Source organism: Rhinolophus hipposideros, assembly GCF_964194185.1.
Source record: "Rhinolophus hipposideros genome assembly, chromosome: 19".
Taxonomy (NCBI): Eukaryota; Metazoa; Chordata; class Mammalia; order Chiroptera; family Rhinolophidae; genus Rhinolophus; species Rhinolophus hipposideros.
The window spans coordinates 6,057,899-6,063,917 of record NC_138065.1 but is presented as its reverse complement, the minus strand read 5'-3'; the positions used below and the strand labels follow the sequence as shown (position 1 = coordinate 6,063,917).

Sequence of the window (6,019 nt, the reverse complement as noted above, 5' to 3'; positions counted from 1 at the left end):
AGAATCCTCAAGACAGCCCCGGAAAAGAAGACAGTAACCTACAAAGGAAAGCCCATTAGATTATCATCAGGTTTTTCAGCAGAAACTCTACAAGCCAGGAGGGAGTGGAATCAAATATTCAAACTATTAAAAGAGAGAAATTATGAGCCAAGAGTAATATATCCACCAAAGATATCCTTTAGATATAAAGGAGGAATAAAGACCTTTCCAGACATACAGAAGCTGAGGGACTTTTCTAACACATGACCTGAACTACAAGAAATACTGAAGAACGCTGTTCGACCAGCATAAATAGGGGTAATTTGTGACAACAAAGACATAAAAGGGCGAAGAGTAAAGGCCTGAACCGGAATACGGGAATGGAGAAAGTAAGCAAGCTGAAGAAAATGGAATACTCTAAATATCAAACTTTCTTTTACATAAACTTAATGACAACCACTCAAAAAAAAAAAAGATCCAGAACTGAAATATATAACATAGTAAAAGAAGAAACAGACGGAAAAATCATAGGCTACCACCACACTGAAATAATAGACAGCAACACAAAGGCAAAGAAACAATGGAGACGCAGTCTTACCAGAAAACCAAAGATAGAATGATAGGAAATCCTCACATATCAATAATCACCCTAAATGTAGATAGACTGAACGCAGCATAAAAAGGCACAAAGTAGCAGATTAGATCAAAAAATTAAACCCAACCATATGTTGCCTCCAAGAGACACATCTCAGCTATAAGGACAAATATAGACCCAAAGTGAAAGGGTGGAAATGGACTCTCCCAGCAAATGGTATCCAGAGAAAATCAGGTGTAGTCATACTGAAATATCAGATGAAACAGACTTCAGGATAAAAAAGGTAACAAGAGACAAAGATGGACATTTCATAATGGTAAAGGGGACTATACAACAAGAAAACATAACAGTCATCAGTATTTATGCCTCCAATCAGGGAGCACCGAAATATAGCAAGTAACTACTAACAGATCTAAAGGGAGAAATCTAACAAAACACAAGTATAGCAGGGGACCTAAATACATCATTGACAGCTATGGATAGATCCTCCAAACAGAAAATAAATAAATATCAGCCCTAATGACACATTAGATGAAATGGACATAATTGACATTGATAGAGTAGTTCATCCTAGAACATGAGACTACACATTCTTTTCTAGTGTACATGGAACATTCTCAAGGATAGACCATATATTGGGACATTAAACTAACCTCAGCAAATTTAAGAAGATTGGAATCATACCAAGCATATTCTCTGATCACAAGGCTTTGTAATTCAATATCAACTGCAAAAAGAAAGGAGGAAACACCACAAATATGTGGAGATTAAACAACACACTTTTATAGAACAACTGGGTCAAACAAGAACTAAGAGGAGAGATCAAAAGATACATAGAAACAAATGAGAATGAAAATACATCCTACCAAAATTTTTGGGATGCAGCAAAAGCAGTTTTAAGAGGGAAATTTATATGTTTACAGGCCTATCTCCAAAAACAAGAAACATCCCAGATAAATAACCTCACGTTACACCTTAAAGTACTAGAAAAAGAAGAACAAATGAAACCCAATGTCAGCAGAAGGAAGGAAATAATAAAAATCAGAGCAGAACTAAATGAAATAGAGGACAAAAAGAAAATAGAAAAAATTAATGAGACAAAGAGCTGGTTCTTTGAAAAGATTAATAAAATTGATATACCTTTGGCTAGAATCACTAAGATAAAAAGAGAAAAGACACAAATAAATAAAATCAGAAATGAAAGAGGGGAAGTTATTACTTATGCCACAGAAATACAAAAGATCATGCAAGAACATTATGAAGGACTATATGCCACCAAATTCAGTAACCTAGAAAAAATGGACAACTTCTTAGAAACATATAGCTTTCCTAAGCTGAATCATGAAGAATTGGAAAATCTAAATAGACCGATCATCAGTAAGGAAATTGAATTAGTCATTCAAAACCTTCCCAAAAGCAAAAGTCCGGGACCAGATGGCTTCACTGGTGAATTCTACCAAACATTCAAAGAGGATCTAATATCATGTCCTACTCAAACTCTTCTAAAACATTGAAGAAGAGACAATACTCCCTAACTCATTTTATGAGGTCAACATTACCCTGATACCCTGATACCAAAACCTGATACCCAAACCTGGTGAGGACAACACAAAAAAAGAGAACTAGAGACCAATATCTCTGATGAACACAGATGCAAACATCCTAAACAAGATTCTAGCAAATCAAATGCACCAATGCATTGAAAAGAGTATACATCACGACCAAGTGAGGTTCATATGTTGAAGGATGGTTCAACATATGCAAATCCATCAATGTAATACACCACATAAACAAAATAAAGGACAAAGATCATGTGATTATATCAATAGATGCAGAAAAGGCGTTTGACAACATATGATATCCATTTATGTTTAAAACACTTAATAAAATAGGTATAGATGGAAAATACCTTAACATAATAAAGGCCACATATGAGAAACCCTCAGCTAACATCATAATTAACAGTGAAAAACTGAAGCCCTTTGCTCTACGTTCAGGAACACGACAGGGCTGTCCCCTATCAGCTCTGCTTTTCAACATAGTGTTGGAAGTCCTTGTCAGAGCAATCAATCAAGAGAAAGAAACAAAAGCATCCAAGTTGGGAATGAAGAAATTAAATTGTCACTCTTTGCAGATGACACGATGTTATATATAGGAAACCCTACTGACCCCACCAAAAAGCTATTAGAAACAATAAACGAATATAGTAAAGTTGTCAGCTACAAAATCAACGTACAAAAGTCCATTGCATTCCTATATCTTAACAGTGATATCTCAGAAAAAGAAATAAAAAAAAAATTCCTTTTGCAATTGCGACAAAAAGAATAAAATACCTAGGAATAAATTAAGTGAGGATATGAAAGACCTATATACTGAAAACTATAAGACATTTATAAATGAAATTGAAGAAGACACAAAGAGATGGAAAGTCATTCCATGTTCATGAATTGGAAGAATCAACGTACCATAGTTAAAATGGCCATATTACCCAAAGCAATATACAGATTTAATGCAATCCCCATCAAAATCCCAATGACATTTTTTAATGAAATAGAACAAAAAATCATCAGATTTGTATGGAACTACAAAAGACCCTGAACAGCCAAAGCAATCCTAAGAAAACAGAACAATGATGGAGGTATCACACTCCCTGACTTCAGCTTGTACTACAGGGCAACAATAATCAAAACAGTATGGTATTGGCAGAAAAACAGACACATAGACCAATGGAATAGAATTGAGAACCCAGAAATAAACCCACATAAATGTAGACAGATAATTTTTGACAAAGAAGCCAAAAACATACAATGGAGAAAAGAGAGCCTCTTCAATAAATAGTGCTAGGAGACTTGGAAATCCACGTGCAAAAGAATGAAACTAGACTGCTATCTGTCACCATGTACCAAAATTAATTCAAAATGGATCAAAGACCTAAACATAAGACCTGAATCAATAAACTGCATAGAAGAAAACACAGGTATTAAATGTATGGGCCTTCGGTTCAAAGAGCATTTTATGAATTTGACTCCAAAGGCAAGAGAAGTAAAAACTGAAATAAATGAATGAGACTATATCAAACGAAAAAGCTTCTGCACAGCAAAAGAAACCACTGACAAAATAAAGAGGCAACCAACCGAATGGGAGAAGATTTTTGCAAACAACGCCTCTGAAAGGGGCTAATATCCAAAATATATAAGAAACTCATAAAATTCAACAACAAAAAAATCCAATTAAAAAATGGACAGAGGACCTGAAGAGACATTTCTCCAAAGAGGACATACAAATGGTCAATAGACATATGAAAAAATGCTCAACATCACTAATCATCAGAGAAATGCAAATAAAAACCACAATGAGATATCACCTCACACTAGTTAGAATGGCTATCATCAACAGGACAAATAGTAACAAGTGTTGGAGAGACTGTGGAGAAAAAGGAACCCTCATACACTGTTGGTGGGAATGCAGACTGGTACAGCTGTTATGGAAGGCAGTGTGGAGGTTCCTCAAAAATTAAGAATAGAATTACCGTATGACCCAGCAATCCCTCTCCTGGGTATCTACCCAAAATCTCTGAAAACATTTATCCATAGATACATATGTGCTCCAATGTTCATTGCAGTTTTATTTATTTATTTTATTTATTTATTTATTTTTTTGAGAGCCCACTGGCCCACGTGGGAATCGAACCGGCAGCCTTCGGAGTTAGGAGCATGGAGCTCTAACCGCCTGAGCCACCGGGCCGGCCCATTGCAGTTTTATTTATGATGGCCAAGACATGGAAACAACCCAACTGTCCTTCAATAGATGAATGGATAAAGAAGTTGTGGTATATATACATAATGGAATACTATTTGGCCATGAGAAGAGATAAAATAGTACCATTTGTGACAACATGGAGGGATCTTGAGATTATAATGCTAAGCAAAATAAGTCAGAAAAAGTGAAGAACCCTATGATTTCACTGATATGTGGTATATAAAACTGAAATCAACAAAAGAACAAGACAAACAAATGAAGAAACAAAACCTCATAGACATAGACAATAGTTTAGTGGTTACCAGAGGGTCAAGGAGGAGGATTGTTGTAGATGAGGGTAAACGGGATCAAATATGTGGTGATGGAAGGAGGACTGACTCTGGGTGGTGAATACAAAATGTGAGATATAAATGATGTATTACAGTATTGTACACCTGAAATCTATGTAACTTTACTGGCAATTGTCACCCCAATAAACTTTAAAAAAATAGATCTTTGGTTTGGGGAATCAGTTGGCTCCATCAGGAAAAGTCCTGCTCAATATAGTCTGAATTTATGAAAATATAGTAAGCACACACACACACACACACACACACACATACACACACACACACACACAGTGGAGGACACTTGACACCAACACAGCCTAATAGGAGAATGAGGGGGAAGAGCCTCAAAGATGGAGTTTTACGTGTTTTCTTAGTAATTAAAAAACATGATTTTGCTTTCTGATGTGGTTCTGTCTTTTGGATGTGGTTCTTATTTGTCAAAATGTCATGAATTTTTCAGTAGTCACATCAAGATGACCTACTAGAAAAGTTCTTATTTTAAAAAAACAACATCAAAAAAAAAATACCATGATGTTTACTTTTGTTCTGGATTCTTTCTCCCTTTACTCCAGATATCCTTTATTTAACTATTGTCTTCACATAGATTGCCAGCAAATAGTATGCCTCTTGTACAAAAACATCTTTCCTTCTACCTAATGCTACTTTCTCCCTGAAAGAAAAAAGCATTTCTTTCTTTCTTTTTTATTTCATTACCAAAATGTATCTTCCTTGAGATTTCAGGAAAATTAGCTTCTCATCCTATTGCTCCCCAAGATTTAAGGTAGTGGAAGGGCCAAAGAACATCTCGCTCAATCACTCTGTTTCTATTAGACTGTGGTTTATTGGTTGTTGGAGAAGGAAAGTGACTTCCGTTCACTTACTGAGTTGCTTCACCACGAGGAGCCACATCTAAATCTAAGGCAGAGGATTGCTAGTCCCCCAGAGGTCCCAGGACTGCAGCTGGGTGTAGTAACTGGATGGGGTGGGGGTGAGTATATCAGGTGAAGGATGAACAGAATTCTCATGACTAGAGGAGAGGCAGACGCTGCTAGCTGTTCATTACAATCTGTTCTCCTCCTCTTCCAGACAACAGGGTTGTAGCTGGGGATGGAGCTGTTGAAATAGGAACTGTATTTCCCAGTGCCCCTTGCAGCTATTTGCCCACGTGACTAAGTTCTCACTAAGGAATAAGAAATGGTGACATAGGCAAGTTTACAAGGCCATGATTTACCCTGGACGTCTACTCTTTCTCCTTTCCTGGAGCTAGAACCCTTTGGAAATCGCATATTGAAGAGGGTAGGTCCACCATTAGATTGGCTTCCTAAATGACTCCATCTTCTAATCTGGACCTACTGAC

At 36.4% G+C, this 6,019-nt stretch overlaps 1 protein-coding gene across 1 annotated transcript in view; it reads right to left on the bottom strand.

The window, feature by feature from the left end:
• LOC308487832 (flavin-containing monooxygenase 5-like) overlaps nt 1-6,019 on the bottom strand; it is a 52,501-nt gene that overhangs the window by 24,220 nt on the left and 22,262 nt on the right. The window lies entirely within an intron of this gene.